Source organism: Mustela erminea, chromosome 3 (genome assembly GCF_009829155.1).
Source record: "Mustela erminea isolate mMusErm1 chromosome 3, mMusErm1.Pri, whole genome shotgun sequence".
NCBI classification, from domain to species: Eukaryota; Metazoa; Chordata; class Mammalia; order Carnivora; family Mustelidae; genus Mustela; species Mustela erminea.
Window position 1 is genome coordinate 104,583,213 of NC_045616.1, and position 23,234 is coordinate 104,606,446.

At 45.8% G+C, this 23,234-nt stretch overlaps 1 protein-coding gene across 5 annotated transcripts in view; it reads right to left on the reverse strand.

Annotated features, from left to right (window-relative positions):
* Positions 1 to 23,234, reverse strand: part of KCNIP1 (potassium voltage-gated channel interacting protein 1) — a 338,382-nt gene that overhangs the window by 63,153 nt on the left and 251,995 nt on the right. The window contains exon 1 of one of the 5 annotated variants that reach the window (XM_032337036.1): positions 20,804 to 20,824. The exons of the other annotated variants lie outside the window; for them this stretch is intronic. The gene's annotated coding sequence lies outside the window, so the exon portion shown is untranslated. Of the gene's footprint in view, positions 1 to 20,803; positions 20,825 to 23,234 lie in introns of those variants that run through there. 5 annotated transcript variants of the gene reach the window in all.

Consider the following 23,234-nt stretch of genomic DNA (forward strand, 5'->3'; position numbering starts at 1 on the left):
AGTGGGCAGGGACCCAGTGAATAGACCACACAAGAACGGCCAGAAGGATTGATATGCTCTAATCACAGCTGCAGGACAGGGAGGCAGACCAGCTCTCCACCTACCAAGTATCTTTGGTCTGATGGATAAGACTGAGAGTGAAAATACAGAAAGGACTTCTCAAGAGCCAGCAACTGGAAAAAAGACCACATAGAGATACCCAAAATGTGAACTGTTTTTTTGTGTGTGTGTTTGGGTTTTTGTTGTTTTTTTGCTTTGTTTTGTTCTGGTTTGTTTTTGTTTTTGCTGTTCGATGATTAGGGATACTTATCTTTTTCTCTATTTTTTCAGAGTTGTTAAACTTCCCACAACAAGCATGACTTACTTTTATGCTCAAAAAGAAAATGAAACAACCAAAAAAGGCAAAATAATACTGGATTATAGCGCAGGTATAAACATAAATATCCATGAGTCCATACTAATATAAACAAATCTCTTGTGCAGAAGAATTCCAAATAATTTATGTTGATACTTCATCCTTAAGGAGGTAGACCAGAACTCCCTGGTCTTTAAGTGTGGGCTGTGCCTAGTGACTTCCTTCCAAAGAGAGTAGTGTGGAGAAGAGGAACTTTATAGAGGAGAAATCTGACAAGCACTCTCTCAACCAGCTGGTCAAGGTCAACATCACAGTCATAAGCCATGAGATTGTAAGCATCCTTGACATGATGTGATGATGCAGTGTCGATGGCCTTTACACTGTCTTCCTCCTAGACTGCAGAATTCTAGTCTAAGCATAAGAAAAACTTCAGAGTAAACCCAAGTGAAGAATATTCTGCAAAACCCCTTGTCGGTAGTGCCTCAAAACGGTCACGGACATCAACAGGAAGAAAAATCTGAGCAATAGTCGCAGCCTAAGGAGACATGATGACTACATGTAATGTGATATTCTGCATGACATCCTCAAACAGAAAAGGGACATTAAGTAGAAACTAAGGAAATCTGAATTAAGAATGAACTTTAATTAATATTAATAATACAACAATGTTGGTTCATTAATTGTGACAGTGATAAGGTAAGAGGTAAATAATGGGGAAGCTGGATGTGGGGTACATGAGAACTTTCTATACTGTTTTCACCATTTTTCTGTAAACCTAAATCTATTCTAAAATGAAAATCTGATTTTAAGAAGTGCTGTAGGAGCGAGGGGTGTCGGCAATAGCAGATGCCTCTTTCAGACGCTGGGGATGATCACCCAGCTCTAGCAGTGGTTTAACTGGAAGGAGAACCTGTTTAACTCCCAGTAGCTCTTTGCTTTTGTGTCCTTAGAAAAATCTAGAGGTCTGTAAATTAGTCTCTTTGCTGGACTGGAAGGGAACAAGGTTATTGTATCTAACTGGCCTTCCCCAAGTCCCACAGGGGTTTCATGGCAGTTAGATTCATTAACTTGGTATTTTCCAATCATTAACACTGATCAATAATCCACTGGGTCTGGTCCTTAAATCAATTGCCCCATTAATGAGAATGAAAGCACCATTTTATTATCAAGCCCTGGACCTTTTGCAGAAAAGGCTTCTGGGGTTTTGGACTGCCCTTCTCTCTGCTGCATATCAGGTTAATTAAAACTCCCACTCCTGTTCCCCAAGCCTCATACTTGTGACTTGGAACAAAATTAGCTGGAGAGAAAGAGTTTTAGAAAAATGGGTTAGAGGCTTTCATTTAGGGTGACCGTGAGCCAGCTATGTTTTACTGAGGACCCACTAAATACCCAGGTCTCTGCTCAAATGCTACCTCCTTGGAAAGACACCCCCACCCCTTTTAGCACCATGTCTAAAACATCAAGGTCCACATGCTCTGGGGCCACTGCTTTTGTTTTCTTTGGAGAATTTATCACTACTCAATGTCATATTTAGTAGGTTTGTTTATTTTTGTTTTTTGTTTTGTCCCCTCATTCTACTGAAAGTCCGTGAAGGGGTTGATCCTGAAGGTGACAGTTGGTCATGGAAAGGAATGGTGTGGTCAGACTTGTGTTCTGGAAAGCTGATTCTGCCAGCAGTGTGTGAACAGGACTAGATGAGGGTGTAGACAGGATTAGAGGAAGGTGGAACAGAAATGGAGGAGAATGGAGATGGATTAGAGGAGGATGGAGCTGGATTGGAGGAAAGTCTAGACAGGACTGGCGGCAAGGCTAGTGAACTCACATGGGCAGCTGGGAGGCTGTTCCAGGATCTGGTGAGGCAGGATGCTGATGGTGGTTCTTGGTTCTTGGATGGTGGAAAGGACAAAGTGTGTCACATGATGGGCTGTGGGTCAAGAGGGGAGCATTCAAGGGTGACGCCAGGTCTTTGCCTGAGGCTGGGAGCACTGCAGAAGGACAGGTATGAGACATTACCTGTGATCAGATGTTATATGTCCTAGGAAAGGGGCATTTGATGTGGAATCCAGAAGGTTCTCTTTCTGTTCTGCTACTATGACAGTGCTCCCCACTCCTTGTCTTCTATAGAAAAATCCCTGGAGGCTGGGGTTAACATTCTCATGAGCTGGCCAGGAAGAGTCTAAGTGGGAAGAAGAGGTGGGCAAGGAGGGAGATGAAGCCTCAGGCCATCTCCCTTCCAGTTCTTTAAGAAATGTGAAATGTACATGACTTTAGTCAGTTCCCTGGGGTTGGCATGGTGGGAATGAACAAGTGTGTAGGCGTGCAATATATATTGTTACATTGTATATACTATATTATTATGATGAATTACACAGACATGGGAAGGGCTTCTCATTACAGAAATGAAATAAAAAAATGTTAGAGTCTGAAAAAAAAAATGTTAGAGTCTGAACCCTAGCTGGCACGGCCCTGTGATTTACTTCAAGCAGACAAATTAGTGCTTTATATAAAAAACATTCTCCTTTAAATATTAAGGGGGAGAAGTTTTCCATTTTTTTTTATCATGGTTTTTATTATATCTTAGGGCAATGAGTTCCAATGCCAAAGCGGAAATCAATGCGAAACGTGACTGGATTTGGGAAACTTGGCTTTACCACCAATAGTTTGGGACCATGTCAGAAGTTATGAAGGCTATAAATAGATCTACATTTCATACTGACATTTTGGGGATCTGAAAAGCAACTGGATGTCACTTTCCCACGAAGGTAACTTAGAATTCAATGTCACTTCGAATCTGTAATGCTTTATGTTCTTTCGGTGCTAGTGACATATTGACATGAACTTATCTCTTTGTACCTTTCTCCACACAACTCCCACTTCAGCAGGTCAAGGTGAGGATTACAGGGAAGAGTGTGCGGCAAGAAATAGGCCAGAGGGGGCAATAAATAGTAGATCTATAATCATTCTAATCTTGGAAGATTAAAAGGGCCAGGATAAAGTCTAGGGTGTTGTTAGCAGATGAACAGCAGGGTCGTCCTGAAATAGAAGTCATTCTAGCAGTATAAGCTCAGCTCTCAGGGTTAAAGTTCTGGAGTACATGAAAACACAACAAAAAAGCTGGTGGTCGAGCTCAAGGCCAGGTTTAAGACAGAACATGGAATCATGTGCTGTGTGTGTCAGTTCTTTGCTATCCTCCTCGCCTTCTGGAATATGCAAGAAATTTTCAGACCTGCAAGATGCTGGGTGAGCTTTCAGAAAGCCACTCTCTAGAGAAAGAAGGAGAAAGGAAGAAGAGAATTCTCCACTAAGTGTCAACAGTGCTGGGTAGCAGCTGTTCAGGAAACTTGCTTTGCCTTCCTGCCAGGCCTCTGTGTTTTCCAGGTTCTTCATAATGAACACATATTGCATTCAGAATGAAATCCCAGGTTCTTACACTCCTTGCTGGTTTCCCTGTATCATGCCACCTTTGTCATGAGTCCCCTTGCAATATACTAATTTGAGGGTCCATCTGTTTTGTTGGGATCCTGACATGCATTCATTCTATGCATTAGGCCATTATAATGGTGAAGAGTCAAGCAAATCAATGCCACAAAATTCTGTGAAAGGGTGTTGCTTGCCAAAGGCTCTGTGAGTCCCCACTTGCCTTCTTTTGGTTACTAAAAACAAAACAAAATGAAATAACAACAAAAAAAGTGAATTAGGGGGGACGCCTGGGTGGCTCAGTTGGTTAAGCAGCTGCCTTCAGCTCAGGTCATGATCCCAGCGTCCTGGGAGCGAGTCCCACATCAGGCTCCTTGCTCCGCCGGGAGCCTGCTTCTCCCTCTGACTCTGCCTGCCACTCTGTCTGCCTGTGCTCGCTCTCTCTTGCTCTCTCTCTGAGAAATAAATAAATAAAATCTTAAAAAAAAAAAAAAGTGAATGGGGGAAGAAGATTGGCTTATCTTTGAGAAATGCTAAAGGCACGTGGGCAAGAAATACAACTTTGTCTTGAAGTACACGGAATGGAAAAGAAGACAGGAAAAGATCAACCTTCGGATCATGTGTCCAGTGTTCTTGCTCCTGGGCCTGTGCACCGTAGGCCCTGTGCTTCTGGAAACATTGGCTTAGGTGGCTTCTCATGCTCTATTTGCTGAAAGACTGCATGAATTTCTAGGCTCCCAAAGCCAGAGAAAAAAACTAAGAATGATTCTGTGTTCAGACTCACCATAAAAAACATGGTTTTATTGGAAATAGGGGACTGATGCAGTCTTTAGAGTGACCTGTCTCAAATGCAGGTCTGAGTGTGGCACTTGGCTCCCTTTTTTCTCCCTCCATACACTTCCTCAGTAAATTCATCCCATGTTCCTGCTGAGGCAGGGGCACTGTGCTAGACTCTGGCTTCCTTGGGATGTAAGGCACACTCCGCCGTGGCTCCTCCTATAAAGAAGGTCTTTAGGAGGAGGGGGCCTGTAGTAGGTTGTAGGAGGAGGTCTGTAGGAGACCCTCTGTGATTGGCCTCTCTTTGTCAGCCTTTAAAATGCATCTTCTAAGGGGAATGCTCTGACACTGTTTGTGGGAATGAAGTTGGTGCAATCACTTTGGAAAACAGTGTGGAGATTCCTTAAGAAATTAAAAATAGAGCTACCCTATGACCCTGCAATTGCACTACTGGGTATTTACCCCAAAGGTACAGATGTGGTGAAAAGAAGGGCCATCTGTACCCCAATGTTCATAGCAGCAATGGCCACGGTCGCCAAACTGTGGAAAGAACTAAGATGCCCTTCAACAGATGAATGGATAAGAAGATGTGGTCCATATATACTATGGAGTATTATGCCTCCATCAGAAAGGATGAATACCCAACTTTCATATCAACATGGACGGGACTGGAAGAGATTGTGCTGAGTGAAATAAGTCAACAGAGAGATTCAATTATCATATGGTTTCACTTACTTGTGGGGCATAAAGAGTAACATGGAGGACATTGGGAGATGGGAGGGAGAAGGGAGTTGGAGGAAATTAGAGGGGGAGATGAACTATGAGAGACTGTGGACTCTGAGAAACAAACTGAGGGTTTTGGAGGGGTGGGGGTGGGGGGATAGGTGAGCCTGGTGGTGGGTATTAAGGAGGGCACACATTGCATGGAGCACTGGGTGTTATACGTAAACAATGAGTCTTGGAACACTGAAAAAATAAAATTAAAAAAATATACAGTGTTAAAAAAAAATGCAACTCCTGCAGTTTCTAAGAAAAGTGATTGCTGACACGATTCCTGGACTCTTTTGCTTCAGTAGACCCCCCATGGTGTGTGTGTGTGTGCACGTGTGTGCTTTTGCTTGTCCTGATCCCTCTGCCTGCAATGCCCTTCCTTTAGGCCCAGCTCAGGTGTTATCTCCATAAACAGATGGCCTTCTTAGAGACCTCTTTGACAGCCCCTATGAGGACTCCTATCCCAGTGGTCACTGCATCCAGGGCCTTCTCTGTTTCCTTCCTGGGGCATGAACCCTTGAGGTCAGGGTCTACGTATCCATTCACTTCTCAGTATGTCTGGGATCCAGCATGGAGTGTGGCTGTCACTTGGCATGTAGTAAGTATCCGCTGAATGACTGAGTGACTGAGAAGAGAGCCAGAGAGGCTGCCTGGTCTGAAGGTCAGGCCCCTCGATGGCCAGCGGTCCTTGGGTATGCACATGACCTCCTGGAGTGCTCGCTTTGCCTTAGCACTGATGTCTCTCTACATTTTTAACTCTGTGCTACAACCAGCGGTCAGGATCATAGGTGATGGGACAGGTCATTTCTGTAGAGCTGAGGAAGCAAGAGGGGGCTAGGAATGATGTGGGGCAAGTTGGTCGCCTTGGGGAAGTGGCTCATCTCAGGGGTCAAGGGCATTTGACATGGAGACACGCAGCTGCGGGGACCCGTAGAGACCCACAGATTAAACCCCCTACCGTACATAAGGAAAACTGGCCTGGACGTGGAGTTGGGCTGACTGTAGGGAGCAGGTGCCTGTCCTTAGGAACTCTATTCTCACTTGAAGCTAATGAAATAAAAATATGGTTTGGGGGTCCTTTGGGAGAGACATTCAAAGCTTTTTTCAGGTGTGAGTGTGCCTGTGTACGTGGATGAGCGGAGGGCTTGACCTGGACATGTCTAGCACATGAGGACAGGGGTGTGGGTGAGCTTGTGCTTGGGCTATAGTGTAAGAAAATACACACGTACCACGTAGGACACCTTCCATGGGTCCCTCCTCTTGTGGGTTTTTGAAAGGACAGAAAGAGACAGCCTGAAATTGTTGTTATCATTTGGGGTGATTCTCCCCAAATCCCGCTTGAACCTGATGAGTTACATAGTGTAGGAGAGAGAAGATAATATTTTTGAGATAATAAGCACACCGCATAGTCTCCTTGACCCCCACAGAACCACTCTACTTCTGCCCCTCGATGTCCCCAGAGGCCAGAGCTCTGAGCCTTGCAGGGGGAGGCAGGCACACAAAAGGTCCGTGCCAGGCCTGCTCTGCGCACACGCTCTTCCCCTCACCCCTGCTCCCACTCACACCAGCCCTTTGGGTCCCCAAGGCCTTTCCAGGGCCATTGTTCCAACCACCCAAGCTTTGCCTCAAATGCAGATCTTTTCTAATTTCCTGCCCTGAGAGTCATCGGTCAATAAGCAGGATGACTGGTCTGAGAGGGACCAGCTTCTAGAATAGAATGTTTCCCCACAGAAGGAACATGGTAATTAAACTTTGTCTTGGTGGAGAGCAAGCAGATCGCCAATTCTCAGAGCACAATGCAAATCAGAAGTGGAGTGGAACCAGGATTGGGATCCCAGCCATGGAATGGGCTTGTTCTTACCATGTTGAAAGCCAAGTTCACCCCCACTCTGACACACCAAGGGGGGTTGGACAAAGGTAGTGTGGACCCTCTTGACACCGGGGAGGAAGTCATCTCTGTAGATCTGTCTATAGTCTTAATGGCCACCCCCACATCCCGGACTGGTCTTAGAGAAGGTTGGCAAAGTGCTTGGGGTTGGCCTATGTTGGTGAAGTTACTTCAGACTCTGATTTTGGCTAGATGCATGCCAGTTAAACCAGGTGGAGGTAAAATCTTTTCAAAAACGGAGGGAGGGAGGAACGAAGGGAGGAAAGAGCAAGGGAGAGAGAGACAGGAAGGTGGGTGAAATGGAGGTGGAAAAGAAATTCAGTCTTGCCATCTGAAGCAAAGCCCCTCAGTGAATTGTGACCTCTCCTGGTCTTGGTTTTCCAGTGGTGTCTGTCCTAGAGAGAGCATGGTGCTGGGCTGAGTGTGACCTGCATATGAACAGTCATACACATAACATGGACTTTTCACACAACATGGCCCCAGGTATGTACAACTTCTATATCTAATGCACAACCAAGGAAAGAGAAATTTATCCTGATGTTGGAGAAAAAAAATAGGTTTTGTTGCAGGTATTCTAAGTCAGTATATTTTCACATATTACATTTTTAGGATGACTTAGGGAATTTTGAGGGTAATTTTGACTATATCCAATTGTTATCTTTTGTGCTAACTCCAGAGTCACTGAAATTATTATTTTACCTTTATCTTGTTTACGTACCAGTCCTTATTTTTAGAAGTTGCAATGATGCAACCTTGATCCTAGCTCATTTTTGAATTGTTTCAGATTTCAAATTAGCATGATTCAAAATGGTTTTAAAATACACATTGTAACTAGAGTTCAGAACCAGATAGTGTTAATATCATCTTACTACATTCCAAAAATCCATAAAAAATTTCTGTTTATACCATTAACCAGATAATGTTAATGCAAGTCATGTACCTAAATGTGAAACTGCTGGCACCAAGAATACTCTGGAAATGAGTTAACATTGTAATTTTCACCAACAAATGTCTAACCTAATTTAGCCACAGGTAGACCTGAGCTGTATCCTGATGCTTGATATACAGGTAAATCACAGTTAATATCCACATAGGAAAGAGTAATGAGCAAATTCATCTGTAGTTGGAATGAACACTTTGTTTTAAATATGTTTTACTCTCATTTTATGCATTAATATTCATGAGTAAATAATCATATGTATGAATTTCCTTTGGTAATTACCCAGATTCAGCCAATCCTCCCTCTTTTTAAATGGATACTCAGCATCCAAGTGCAGCGCAATTTTATTGTGACTAGAGAAGTGTACACAATTTTATGAATTTATTACCTATTCGTGGTCATACCTTGAATGCGAGTTCATTCAAGGTTTCAGTGGTGATTTGTCTTTTGGGCCATCCCCACATCCCTGAGACAGGGAGTCTGGCCTGTGATGGGCACTTGGCAATATATGACAAATGGAAAAAAAAAAAACAAAAAACAGGCTAATGGCATAAATACTTTGTGGCTGAAAAGCACAGAGAAAGGCAGTTCCCAGTGGTTGCAGGGACCAAGGCTGTCTTGGTGGGCTAGTGTCTGGGAGACTGGGGACTTGGGGGTTGCGTGTTGGGTGAGACAGAGCTGAAGCCCAGAGAAGGGGAACTCTGGCGATTAGAAAAAGTTGTGCAGAGGACAGTTCCTAACGAGAGGAGGGAAAGACAGAAACCGTGGTGCAGGAACCATGAACCGTTGCAGGAAAGCAGTAAGGGCCCTGCGGCTCTCGGGGGAAGACAGATTACTGGGAGACAGGCCACCCATGGGCTGCTCAGACCAGCACTCTCTTTCCTGGGAAGTGCCGTCATCCAGTTCAAATGTTTTCAGTGAAAACTGCAATATTCCTACGATATGAGCTGGCTCCCTGACCGCTAACAGCTTGAAGGGCAGAACCTGCCAGTCTTCTTCGGGGAATGTGGGAGCTGACAGAAGGCTATTGGTTCACACTCTGGGAGGCCAAGCCTTGGACATAAAAGGGCAGAAAGCAGAGAGGAGACAGAGTGAGAGAGCAGGTGGGGGCGGGGAGAGGGGAGCATGCTGCTGGGGGACCCGAGCACACTGGGCCCCAGGTCCTACCCCACCCCGAGGCCCAACTGCCTCCTCTGTCAGCATGCCTCTGAGAGGCCCGCCTCTTGGCCTGAGATAAAAGAATCGGTTTCTGGTACTTGACACCAAACTAGAGCTATTCATATGCCTCCTTAGCGTAAGTCTAGGTTGGGCAGAGAAGGCCCTAGAAGTTAGGGCACAAAACCCCATCTCCAACCTCAAGGGGGTCTCACATCTCACAGATTCTTATTTTATGACCTTGAGGAACCGTGAGGAAGATGAGGCCAGGGAGGAGAGGCACGCAGGACGCTGCTTCCTGCCCTCTGTCAAGCTCATCAAGCTGATCACATCTGGGCAGCAAGAACCCTTCTCCCACTCTCATGTGGGCCCAAGATGCAGAATTCTGGGTCCAAAAACTCTGCCAGATGCTGTCCCCTTGGCCAGGACTGAAAGAAAAGGGCTCCAGAGGTAGGCCATCTTTCCTCCTCGGCCATTTCTTCTGTCTGCCTCCTGGTCCTGCCTGCCAGGGAAGGCCGCCTCTGACGCCCAGGGGTCACCCTCCCCTCTCCTCTCCCTGCACCTGGGAAGGGGGCGCTGCACAGTCTGGACACAGGCCTAGACCTTCACCCCTTCACCCCGGCCTGGTGTGTTTTCTGTCACCCCAAAATAAGCACGGGAGAAATGAAAGAACGAAAATCCGGGCATGTTAAAGTCCAGAACAAACACTAATGGCTGTAAGCTTCTGGGAGGCAGGCACTGCGCCTTAGTGTTTTGTTTTTTTGTTTTTTTTTTTTTGTTTTTGTGTTTTTTGTGGTGTGGGAATGGGGGGAAATGCACCATGGTATCAGGAAAGATACTTGGTTTTTGCTCTTTGCTTAATCACCCTGACCTCCAGCTTACCCATCTGTGAAATGGGAGAGCAGTGACCCTATTTCCACAGGAATGGTTTAATAATTAAAAAGAAGAGATGATGCATAGGGGTCCCCTCCCATGCCTGGCTTGTTGTAGGTATATAAACAAACGGTAGTCCCCCTGCCCCACCAGGGCCCTGGAGAGTCTGACATCTGATGTCACTCAGACAAACACAGCTGAAAACCTGAGGCCTTTTATAATCCAGCCCTCTGCTTCTCATCCTAGGACAGCCCTGCGCCCTTTCCTCTGTGTCTGGCTCCCTTAGAGGAGACCCAGTAACTTCCAGCCTTCTCTTCTTGGTCCCTGGAGGCTCCCTCCCCGCCCCCCACACCTACCTGGCAGCAGGTAGGTAGGGCAGCTGGATCCTGCTCTTTGTCTCCCGAGCTCCCTCTTCCTCCCCCACAGCCAGGCAGCTCCCCATCGCTCACCCAGACAGCCACAAACGCCTATTTATTTGCCAACTAACTTCCTGGTGGTTTAATATCCCCTTGAATTACTGTACAATCTCTTTCAAGTTATATTTGATTATTTTTCACATTTAAAAACATGAACACAATTACCCAACAATGGCACGTGCTGTTACAGTCAGAAATAAAATAGTACTGCAATACTGTCTATGCATCTTAGACAAGTAGTCAGTCCCTGGAAATTATGTCTCCGGCATGAGCGAGATCTGTGGTGATAGGTACCATATAAATGCATATGAGACAATAAATAGTTACAAAGGGAAAGGGTGCTGAATAATTAATCCGGCCGCCTCTCCAGGAGCATTCTTTATAAATCTGTTCCAGGCATTCATTTGTTTTTGTTGTTGTTGTCGTTGCTTCTTTCTTTCTTTCTTTCTTTTTTTTTTTTTTTTAACAGAAGCAGATATTTAAAAGTTAAGAGTAAGTAATATCCAGGAAGAAGACACATTAAAAGAAAAAAATCAGTGGGAGGGAGAGAAGATTATAGATGGTGAGGGTTCCAAGACTGCTGAAATATTGAATGCATGGCACTTGTTAAGGAGACACACGAGGTGGGGTCAGAACGGAGTGTCCCATGGGGACACAGGACTGGCCCGGGGTCAAAGCTAAGCATTAGACACTCATGCTGTGGACTTTTTACCTGGGCCCAAGCCTTTGCGTAATTGGAGAAAGAAAAAGCAACAGGGACACATTTAGAAAGTTCTAGAACTCTCTGCCCCTCCCTGGGTCCAATCCAAACTTGGCTTTGAGTTGCATCCTCTGCTGAGGGGCACTTACTGCCTATCAGGGTGACTTGTCTTATCTCTGGAGTTCCTGACTGTTAGAAAATTCATCCTCTGGCAACTAGAGTTGTTTTGCTGAGACCCACCTTTCTCCAGCTGTCTGCTCAAGAGCTAAGAAGAGCCCAAGCCCTCCGCCCTCCAGATGTATTACCAGAGATCAGGTCCCACCACCCTTTCTCCTGGCTCCTGGGTCTAAAATACCACTGATGGGAGATGCCCTTGGGTTCCCAAGCTCCCTTTTCAAATGTACTCCTTCTACTAGTCTCTTTGCAATTTCAGATCTACATTCTTTGCAAATATTTTCTCTCACCCTGTGGCTTGCTTTTTCCTTTTCTTAACAATGTCTCTTAGAGCAGAAGTTATAAATTTTAATGAAATCTGATTTGCTAATAGAATGATGATAAAATATAAAATGGTACAACTACTTTGGAAAGTCCTAAGCTGGACGATTTCTTAAGAAGTTACCCATTCACCTATTATATGATCCAATATTTCCACTCCTAGGTATTTATTTACCCAAGAAAAATGAAAGCATATGTTCATATAAAGACTCGTATGTGACTTTCACAGTAGCTTCATTTGTAATAGCTCTTGGAAACAACTCAAATGTCCACCCACAGATGGACGGAGAGACAAACTGTGGTATCCACACAATGGAATACTATGATTCTACTTAGCAATAAAAAGGAATGAAGGAACAAATATACATAACAGTATGAGTGAATCTCAGAATAATCACACTGGATGAAAGAAGCCAGTTAAGAAAGAATATACACTGGATGACTCCATTTATATATACTTCTAGGAAATGCGAAGTACTCTATAGTGACAAGAGGTCACTATAGGTCTGTATTTGCCTTGAGTTGGGGGATGGCAGGATGGGCACGATGGAAGAAGGGGGCAAAAAGGGGCCCCCAAAAGAAGTTCTTGGGCGTGATGGTTATATTCATAACTTGATTGTGGTGGTTTTGTAAGTGTAGCCACATACCACAACAAATAACATTTTATACTTCAAACATGCACAGTTTCTTGTATTTCAACCATAGCTCAACTATATCTGTTCTTTCAAAAATAGATTTGAATCTCTACATTAAAGGATATCCAATTTATAACTCTTAGCCATGTTTCTTAACATTCCCTTCTCTCTTCTCTCTGATTTTCTTCCTTCTCTCAACTGCCTAGGACTCTCACTCTGTAAAGCACAGAAAACTCCCCAGGGCACGAGTCCTCTGGCACTCTTCTGGCTCTTTCCCATGCTCACCCCTAGCTCTCCTTATTACAATCAGTTGTGCCTCTCTGGCTTCTTTTCAGTATTCTTTCCTTCCCCCGGCCCTTTACTTGGATTCTTCATGACAAAGGCAGGACAAGGCATTGCTTCAGCTTCTACCTGCGCCTCTCCCCACTTCCCTGGTTGCGTGAAACAAGCCTGGGTACCTGCCTCCTTAGGACAGGATTCTCCTGGCATGGAAGTATTGGGTGGAGAACAGGGCAGGGCTCCTACAAACCTAAAAAGTACCTTTGTGTGAATTAGAAATGATGCTCCCTCTGGGTGGATGAATTAAAAAGAAATGCCTCCTACTGGGCAGAGCCAGACTTGCAAGCACCTGGTTTAGGGAACAGATGACATTACTGGGCAAACTAACAGGTGCCCCCCTTTCTCTGGAGAGACATAGCCTGCCCCTGGGTGCATGGTTTAGGGAGTAGAGCAAGGCTGGATTTCAGCTCCCACTCACCCTCTCAAGGCCTTCTGTTTGGTGTACAAACTAAGCCACAGACAATGGCAGCCCTGGATGAGAAGAGGTTTTGATAGCAAGCAAAGCCAAATAAACTTCACAGGAAGGGAAATCGAAAACACCACTTGATAATAAATCTCGTCCCTACGTGTATTTGTACTTGTATTTTGTGTAAAATGAATGTATCCACCCAGCTACTGAGGAACACGTAAGTAGCATCCTGTTTTTGCTGTTGTAAATGATGTTACAACAAGTACTATCATATGTTTCTCAAGGATTTGTTCAAGGGTTTTTCCAGGGTGAATACTTCATTGTGGTACTGTTGGGTCATCTGGGGTTACACTCCAATTTTCCAGTTGTTTTGCTGCCAAATTGCCTTACAGTGTGGATGTACTAATTTACTTTCCCAACAGTAATGTCTAAGCATCCCTGTGACTCCATATTCTCACCAATTCTTTATTACATTTTTTCCTTATGACATTTCTTAATTCTTGTCCATTTAAGGGTTGTGACATTGGATCTCACTGTGTTTTAATTTGCATTTTCTTTTTAAAAATTTTATTTATTTTTTATTAGTTTTTTCATTTTTTAAATTAGCATATAATGTATTATTAGCCCCAGGGGTACAGGTCTGTGAATCGCCAGGTTTACACACTTCACAGCACTCACCATAGCACATACCTTCCCCAATGTCCATAACCTAATCACCCTCTCCCTACCCTTCTCCACCTGGCAACCCTCAGTTTGTTTTGTGAGATTAAGATCTTTTATGGTTAATTTCCCTCCCGATCCCATCTTGTTTCATTTATTCTTTTCCTACCACCCAAACCCCCCATGTTGCATCTCCACTTCCTAATCTGCATTTTTCTGACTACTAACGGAGGTTAGCAACTTTTCATAAATTGTGGACCTTTCAATACTCTCTCTTCTATGACATTCCTTTTTATAGCCTTTGTCCATTTTTATGTTGGGCTGTTTGTCTTTTCAACTTAGTTCATAGGTCCTGTTTATAGGATACTAGTCTCCTGTTGATCATATGTGCAGGAAATATCTTCTCCCTCACCATAGCTTATACTTTTACCCTCTTGAAAGTCTTGGACAGGGCCTTTTATTTTAGTGTGGCCTATTTACTCATCTTCCCTTTATGATTTAAATTTTTTTCTATCTCAATGAAGAAATTCTTTCCTAATCTGAGGCCATAAATGTATTTTCCTATATTGTCTTTTGAAAGTGTTATCAATTTTCTTTTCACATTTAGGTATTTAATCCACCTGGAATTGATTTTTATGTAGGGTAGAAAGGAGGAGTTCAATTTCATTGTTTTCCATCAGATTACCAGTAGTCCCAACACAGTTATTTAAGTCCATCACCCCGTCCCCTACTCTGCAGGGCATCTCTGTCACATATAGGTATCTCCCACTGAGCGAGTCTTCTGAGCTCTACATCAGTCTATTTGCCATCCTCAACGCTCTGGCTTTACTCTAAGTGTTACGAGTAGGTTGAATTCTTGATCATTTTCATAAAAATTTTGGAATTAGCTTTTAAAGTTTCCCAAATGTTGGAATTTGATCAGAAATGAATCAAATTTCATCATTCACTTTGGGATGAATTGACAGCTTTAATATGTTGGGTTTTCCAATCCAGGATCATGGCATAGTCTCTTCATCTATACAGGTCTTCTTTCATGCCTTGCCTCAAGTTTTAGTAATTCCTCCACCAATGCCTTGGCACAAATTTTGTGAGATTAACCTTGCATATTTTATATTTTTAATATTATTTTAAGTGGTATATTAAAAGTTCTGTTTTCTATCTTTTTGTTTCTGGTGTTTGTTTTTCATTGATTTTTCTCCAGAAACCTATTGAATACCAGACTTCTAATAACATACCAGATTATTTGAATTTAGGTAAACATATCATCCATAACCAAGTCTTTTCTTTTCTAATTCCAACACTTTTTATTTTCTTTTGCCTTCCTGTACTAGTTAGGATTTCCAGAACGATGCTTGATGGGAGTGCTGTCAATGTCCCTAACCTAAATGGAATACTTTCAATAATTCTTCCTTACAAGTGTGATGTTTGCTGTAGGCTTTTTGTAGATATCTTTTATCAGGCTAAGGAATTCCTTTCTATTCTTGGTTTCTATGTTTAAAAATATAACAGATGGTTGGCAGATTTTATCAAATGCTTTCACTGCATCTATTGATGGAATATGATTTTTGTCCTTTAATTTGTTAATGTAAATATTTGAAGTGACTTCTTAATGTTAAACCAACTCTGCATTCCTGAGCCTCGACTTTTTTATGTCACTGGATTCTGTTCACTAGTATTTTGTTGAGGATTTCAAAAAAATTATGTATATTTATATGAGTGATATTAGCTTCTAATTTTCCTCTCTTTGTTGGGATTTGATGGCAGGGTTATGTAGCTTCATAATGCATTGGGTAGTGTTCCTCCTGAAATTTTTTCCTTGAACATTCATTATAATCTACTGGTAAAGTGTCTGGACCAAGGTCTTTGTTGAGAAAAGGTGTTTATCAACTGATAATTTCTTCAGTTTTCAATTTTCCATATGGTTTCAATTTCTTCTCGAGTCAATTTTGGTAAGTCTTCATTAAAAAAAAAAAGTTACACTTCCTATGTGTTTTCTTTATTGCAAGAAGGTTGTTCAGAACATCCTTTTAAATCTTGACTGTCTTCAACATCTGCAGATATTCCTTTTTCCTTCTTAATATTTATTTAGATCTTGTTTTTCTTGATAAATCTTAACAAAAAAAAGTTTTCTTTACAGAAATTAATTTCTGCTGTTACCTTTATTAGTTCCTCTTATCTACTTACTTTAGATTCGCTCTGTTCTTTTTCTAATATGTCAGGTTGTCTCCTTGGCTCATGAATTTCCACCCGTCCTGCTTTTCTCACACAAGTATTTAAGTCTTCCCGGCCTAGCTGCACAGCCTGTGTGGACTCTCCTGAGGCCTGAGGGGCACGCCGCCTCAGCTTTGGGGCCCGGCTTCAGTACACTTACCACAGGAGAGGCTTTGGCTGAGCTGCTGGTGACCTGACCAGGACTGTGACAGAGGTTTCAGAGAGTCAGCTAGACTGGGGCTTTGAGCGGGCACCCCCACTGAGGGACCCAAGTGTTTCAAGGCCATTCTACTTTCCATCATCTTGAATTCTTCCCTACCTCTCTTGTGCCCAAATGCTGTTGGGACACCCCATCCTACCCCCCTCCCGCAACAGGGCATCTACTCTGCGACCTGCTAGGGTGTTGGGTTCATGCACACCAATCAGCACAGGGTCTGGGGTGATAGGCAGGCACTCATGCTCCTGCTGTCACTCAGCTCAGCCCCTTCCCCCCTTCCTCCCTGAACTGACCCAATCATCCTGACTCTGCCTCTAGCCTCTCTGCTCTGCTGGGCTCACCTAGAAAAGTCAGACACATTCACAGACGTCAACACATTCAATCTCTGCTCAAAGTCTACTGCGGCTCAATGGCTGACCTCCTCTGGAGCTTGTCTGATCCCTCCATGATGGCAGGGATCTTGTGCCTTGTGTGGACACCATTAAATCAGAGTCTGCCATTGGGTTGGTGTATAGTAAATGCTTGCAGAAACAACGGGTGAAAGGTGCCATTCAAGGTCCTTCATAATCTGGCCTCACCTTACTCTTCTTAAGACCTTTTACCTACCCCAGTGCCCGGACTTGTCCAGGAGGACAAGAGGTCACAGCCCTGCTCTAGTTAGCCCTGCCAGACACAGCTTGGTGCTCCTGAGGTGCTAATGCTCAGAGAAGTTCAGCCACCCACCCGGTGAGGGCTGGTGAGTAACACAGCCTGAGTGTGCATAACTCACTGGTGGGCATCACCCTCAGAGCAGCTCTGGGAGGGGTTGTTAATGTCCCGTTTCAGATGAAAGCATAAGGTGCGGGTAGCTAAAGGCCTGGCCCACAGCTTCCCAGCCGGCTGGGATCTGAGCCCAAAATCTGACTGCAATTCCTCTGCCTCCTACCTGACCACCTTTCCCTTCCTCTGGTGTGGGAGGCCAAGAAGTCACAAAAGCCACACAGACCACACATAGGAGATGGTTAGATAGACAGGACCTCTGTCCTAGGGAGGATGGGACCTAAGGGAAAACTCACAGGAGCCATGAGTAGGGTGGTTTTTTTTTTGTTTTTTTTTTTGTTTTTTTTTTTTAAAGATTTTATTTATTTATTTGACAGACAGAGATCACAAGTAGGCAGAGAGGCAGGCAGAGAGAGAGAGGAGGAAGCAGGCTCCCTGCTAAGCAGAGATCCTGATTTGGGGCTTGATCCCAGGATCCTGGGATCATGACCTCAGCTGAAAGCAGAGGCTTTAACCCACTGAGCCACCCAAGCACCCTGGGTGTGCTGTTCTTAATGGGAAGGAAGTCGAGTCCCACTTCCTGGTCACCTGTTACATATCAGGCCCTGGGGATATAGTGATGACATGCCATGGTCTGGACTTCAGGAGTCTCTGGGTATAGGGGAGTAAAGGTGTCAGATCAGGCCGCTCCCCTGTCAGCATCAGGACATCCTGCCAGCAGGATCCACCATATAACTGAGCAGTGAGGAAATGCCAAGTGGGGAGATTTGGGATTTTAATTTCCTACGGCCTCTCTAATAAATGATCACAAGCTTGAGGCTTCAAAAAACACAAATTATTCTGTTGCAGTTCTGAAGCCAGAAATCTGAAATCAGCTTTCCTGGGCCAAAGTCCTGGCTCCCTGGAGGCCTGAGGGAGAATCAGCTTCTATGCCTTTTCTAGCTTCTGATTGTCACTTTCCTTGGCTGGGACCCTGTCCTGGCACCAGGCCAGCCTCTGCTCCCAGGGTCACGTCTCCTTCTCTCTGTGTATAGCCTCCTTCTGCCCCTTCTTACAAGGATACTTGTGATCACACCAGTCCTACCTGGATAAACCCAACAGCCTCCCCCCATCTTAAGATCCTGAACTTAATTATATTGGCCAAGTCTCTTTTGTGCTATCAGGGAGCATTCAAAGCTGTCATTCTGGGGGCCATTATCCAGCCCACCACACCTGGATCAATCACTTCTTAACTGGTGGATCCTGGGTGGGTCCCTTGGTCTCCCAGAGCCTCCCTTTTCTCCAATGTAAATGGGGATAATAGTTCCAACTGCAAGAAGGTGTGGTTTTCAAGTTTAAGGGGGGATGATATGAGCAAGTCACGTTGCATTACATGGGATACTGATTTTAATCACGGCGCTACAACTTACTCTGCTCAGATCTGCTTGCCCTTGGCCCTGCCCTGGCAGGGTTTGAGGCAGGCATAGGTCGAGCAGTTCAAAAACAAAAGGGGGATGGACTTGAAGGGAATTCCCTTTGGAATTCCCCCTCATCCAACCTTGACTCCTGGCTGTGGGGCCTGAGGCCCTCATTTGGAAAGCAGGATTGGAGGCCGATGGTGACATCCTGCTCCCACCCCCCCACCACCTCCCCAGCTCATGTTTCTTCAGTGAGTGAGGACCCTCTAAAGACTGCGCATAGGGAGAAGGGCAAGTGGAGGGAGGGGGCCTTCCTTTTGCTTCCGTAGGCTTTGGAGCTCTGTGACACTGGACAGGAGTGTCGCGTTCCTGGCACTGTGTTCTCACAGTCAGTGCTCAGTCGGGAGGAGGGGGTCTTCAGGCACAGGGGAGGGTGGAGACATGTGGGGTGTTGGGAGCTGTGTGACTCAGTGGCAGGCTCTGAGGACCTGTGAGGCACCTTGTATATGGTCATCCCTGCTTGATATGAGGGAGTGATAATCACTCACCCCACTTCACAGATAGGAGAGGGTCAGGTAGGTTGGAGTGAGGGGGTGGGTGGCGGAAGTGGCTGGGGGGGGGTTCTGTGCACTGGGTGGGGGCTGGGTCCTGCAAGAGGCAACACTTTGGTGCCCTCTCTCTACCTCTCGCTGTGCTTAACGTCCCCCTGCTTCCAGGAAGAGCTTTTCATCTTAGTCTTAGCAGTCACCACACCCACGGATCCCCTTACAATTGTTTTAAAAGAGACCTTTGAAGTGTTTCAAGATGAACTGTCCTTATGCTCACAGGGCTTTCATAGGCGTCAGACTAGAAAACATGTATGAGCCCTAAGAGACCCCCCCACCCCGTGCTGCCAGGCCCTGCCAGGAGATGCCAGGCACCTCAGTTACCCCGTCCCTCCCACCCTGCAGGATCCCGGGCTTCTGAGCCCTTTTTCCAAAGACCTCATTTATGCCAGAAAGATTCTGTCCTGAGGAGAACGGAATAGTTTATGAGCAACAACACTTTATCAATTTGATTTTGGGAAGACAAAGCCCATTGGAAAGCTGAAATATCACTAAGAAAATGAAATAGAAAAAGAAATATCCCCAAGACCATGTAGAACCTGGCAGGGGGGAGGGCTAGACTCCACCACCCTGGCGGACAGGAAGGACCCAGGCTCTGGGAGGAAGGGATATGGGCAGGGGTTGTCCCCTGGGGAGAGATCTGTGGCTGCCCCTGGTCTCAGGATCGTTCCACTTATCAGAGAGGGCAGCCTGGGGCCAAACCCTACCATTTCCTGCCCCAGACTCACTTTCTTAAAGCTGGGGTTGTGAAGACATTTATTTATCCCTTCTTCCCATATTCCCATGGGTCCAGAGTCCGGGAGCAGCCACCCCAGAGCACCCCAGGAGAAATCATCCGCAAGCCCCTGAGCGCCCATTCCCAAAGCATCATGCAAGCAGTAATTTGCATATCCCTGCCAGGTCCTATTCCCTTAACATCCAGAGAAAATTAATTTGCATAACCCTTGAGATAAACTGTCCCTAACGCCCACCCAGGCAAGAGAAGGTCCTGTCCTGATGACTCTATCTGCAATAGGGTCCTGAGGCCTGGAACCACCGAGAAGGTTAAGGGTCAGGAGGAGGGGTAACGGCCAGGTCTCGGGGCCGCACACACACGCACACACTACCGGGGCTGGCCCATGAGAGTTTGACGTTTCGCTGCCAAAATTCAAACGTCGCTTCAGAAACCAGGGCCTACAGAGACATCACAGTCCAACCCCCTCGCGTATGTGGTCATTAGAATATAAAACTCTTTTCCACTGGCCGGAACCTTGATGGGAGGTGATGGTGAGAGAGAGTGATAGGAAGAGACACAGAGCCAGGGGTAGGTGATATGTCTGGTGGGATGCCATGAGTTTGGAGATGGCTGAGGCCGCATGCCACCAAGGACGAGGGTCTTCTGGAGCACCCAGGTGGGACTGACAAGATCTCAGAATGCTCCCTGCACCCCTCCATCCCAGGCTAGAAGGTCTCAGCCATTAGAAGCTGCCAGAAGAAGCTCTTGAGAGCCGATGTCATAGATCACAGGGAGATGTCCCCCTCGGAGCAGGCAGCCCAGTGCAAGCCACATGCATAGACTATGGGGTTTGATCCTGGCCTGACGGTGCCTGAAAGCTACCGTCACCTCTGTCACCCCCAGTCAAGGCTAAGCAATCAAGGTTAAGGGTAAGGGCCCTCAGTGGGACCCCAAAGTTTGGTATCCTCTTTTCCAGACCCAGAGAAGTCTCCTTTGGGACCAGAGAAGTCTGCACACTGAAGGCTCCCCCAGCTGAGAATTGAGATGCAATGAATCAATCATGTCTTACTGTGGCCGCTTTTGCTCCCAAACTGCCAAGTGTGTCATCACACCGCCCTCCCGGCTGCTCGAGCCTGACTTACCTGCAAGAGAGAACACAGATGGGGATGACAGACACCTTCCCTTGGGACCAGCGTGGCCTGCAGGACTGGGCCACTGCAGCACCTCGCACCAAAGGCGAGTTGGCTCTGGAAAGGCCTCCCCAGCAGCGTGGAGCCATCAGGGGAACCCGTGCTCTTCTCCTGATGCCTTGACCTTGACCAAGTCAACAGCTAGAGAGAAACGTGACCACGCAGAGAGGTGGGGTCTGGAAAGAGGCTCTTCCCAGGAATCCAGGATGATGGGGAGGCTGTGATGAGCATGATTTCACTTTTGGAGGCAGTAAGGGATGGACTTTCTGGGCTGAGAGGTGAGGACCCGCCTCTGCATGTATCTTTTCCTTGGGAAAGGAACAGTGGGACCAAGATATACTCTTTTTATTTCACAGTCGGGGGCTTTGTGGTTCTTCTGAATGCTTTTTTCCTCTGCACAACTGCAAGCCAAAAGGAATCTCCTCCTCCGGGGTGGAGTTCAGACTCTCCTTTAAAGACGATGCTCCCCCTGCCTGTTTCCTGCACATCCAAAGGAAGCAGAGAGTCCATTCTATTCGTCCCATGCCAAGGCACCTGTTACTACTGTGTTTTCCTCATAGGGTATTCCCAAGCTCTGCAGTTCTCCAGAGCCTAAGGTGTGTTAGGGTCTCAGGCGATGGCAAAATAGGGCTGAACGTTCTAAATACCAAGTCTTCTCCCCGAATATATACAAACATGACTGGCACACATGAGGAGATTTTAGTAAACAAGGTTTATCCCCTCAAGGTTATGTTCCATTTTTGATTAAGTTTATATCCCTGGTCTGCACGTGGAGCAATGGACACTCCTTTATTGTCAAAAGCCTGAGGTAACAAACACTTCTGCTGTCAACTTTTCCCTTAACAAGATTAATTTTAACCCAATTTTGAACACTGACCTGAAGTTTGGGAGCACCACCGTCCAGGGGCACGCAGCCTAAACAAGAAGGCAAATGTTCACCTAAAATTCAAGATGGCAGTTCTGGGCTCAAGTTCACCTAGATTTAATTGATTTTTCCGCAGCCTGCTAACATCTTTCTAGCACAAGACTGGGTTAGACAGGTTTCTGCTCTGCATGCTTCCTCACAGTGTTGATGTGCTAACGCACACTGTGACTCTCTAGAGCCTACCACTTCCTGGCCACTGGATCACTGTCTTTGTCTCAGGAGACGGCAACAGTATTCATGTGGTCTCACATCAGTCACTCAGGAGTGAACCTTTAAACCTCCCTGGTCCTCATTTTCATAGTGAATCTGTCACCAAGTCTTCTTGATTTTATTCCCCAAACCCCTATGGAATCCACTGCCACCATCAAAGACCAGACCACCACCATCTGTGGAGTTAATGGCAGGTGCTCCAGCAGCCATTTTGGACCATGAAGTAGCAGCCATGAACTGATACTGGCAGAACAGGTAGTTAGAAGAAACTGGAGTTCCTCATGGTTCCCTGAACCAGGGAACCTGTACCAGCAATCTGTACCAGCCACACCAATCCTGTACCAGCCATCTCTTGCCTTCTTTTACATGTGAGTGAAACAAACCTCTTCATGGTCTAACATAATGTTATTTTGGAGTTTGATCACACACAGATGAACCCCATCCAACTGAACCCTAGAAGTAGAGAGCTAGGGGAATCTGGCCTTCGAGCAGGTGTACATCAGGGGGAACCTGCATGACTCTTACATTAGAAAGGCTCAGAGGGGGAGAGGGGAGGAGAGGAGGGTTCCCCAGGTGACAGCAGACCGAACACGAGGAAGGTTAGCCTGCAATCCCCATGTGTGTAACCATGCGTTGCCTCAGCCACTCCTCACGACACACAACCCTTTGTGTTTGGCTCCATTACTAGTTCCATTTTACAGAGTAGAAAAGTGAGTTTAGGGAGATGAAGTAGTTTGCCAAGGCCACATGGCTGGTGGTGGAGTCAGGGTCCCAGCCCAGGAGTCCACCTCCCAGCGCCCAGCCTTCAACCACCGACTGCAGGACGTGTGTGTGTTGCTGTGAGATATCCCACAGATAGGTGTTTTGTATGGGATATTGTTGTGTTGAACTACAAACCAAACTGTCGGTCTGAAAGGAAAACTCGAAGATAATTTAACTTGAGGACTTTCAGTTTGTCATTATGAATCAGTAACTACAGTAGCAGCTGGAGAGGATTTGGTCAAACGAAATCTCACGGGGCGCCCTGTGAAGAAACAAAAGGTAGGCTGCCCCAGGTGGAGCAGGTTGTTTGGACTGACGTGCCCTTCAGTCTGTGTCTTTCTTCCTCCCATGGAGGAAACCACCCAAGCTCCCCGCAGCCGCCTGGCTCTGGGCCTTCCCCGGGCTCCTGCTGC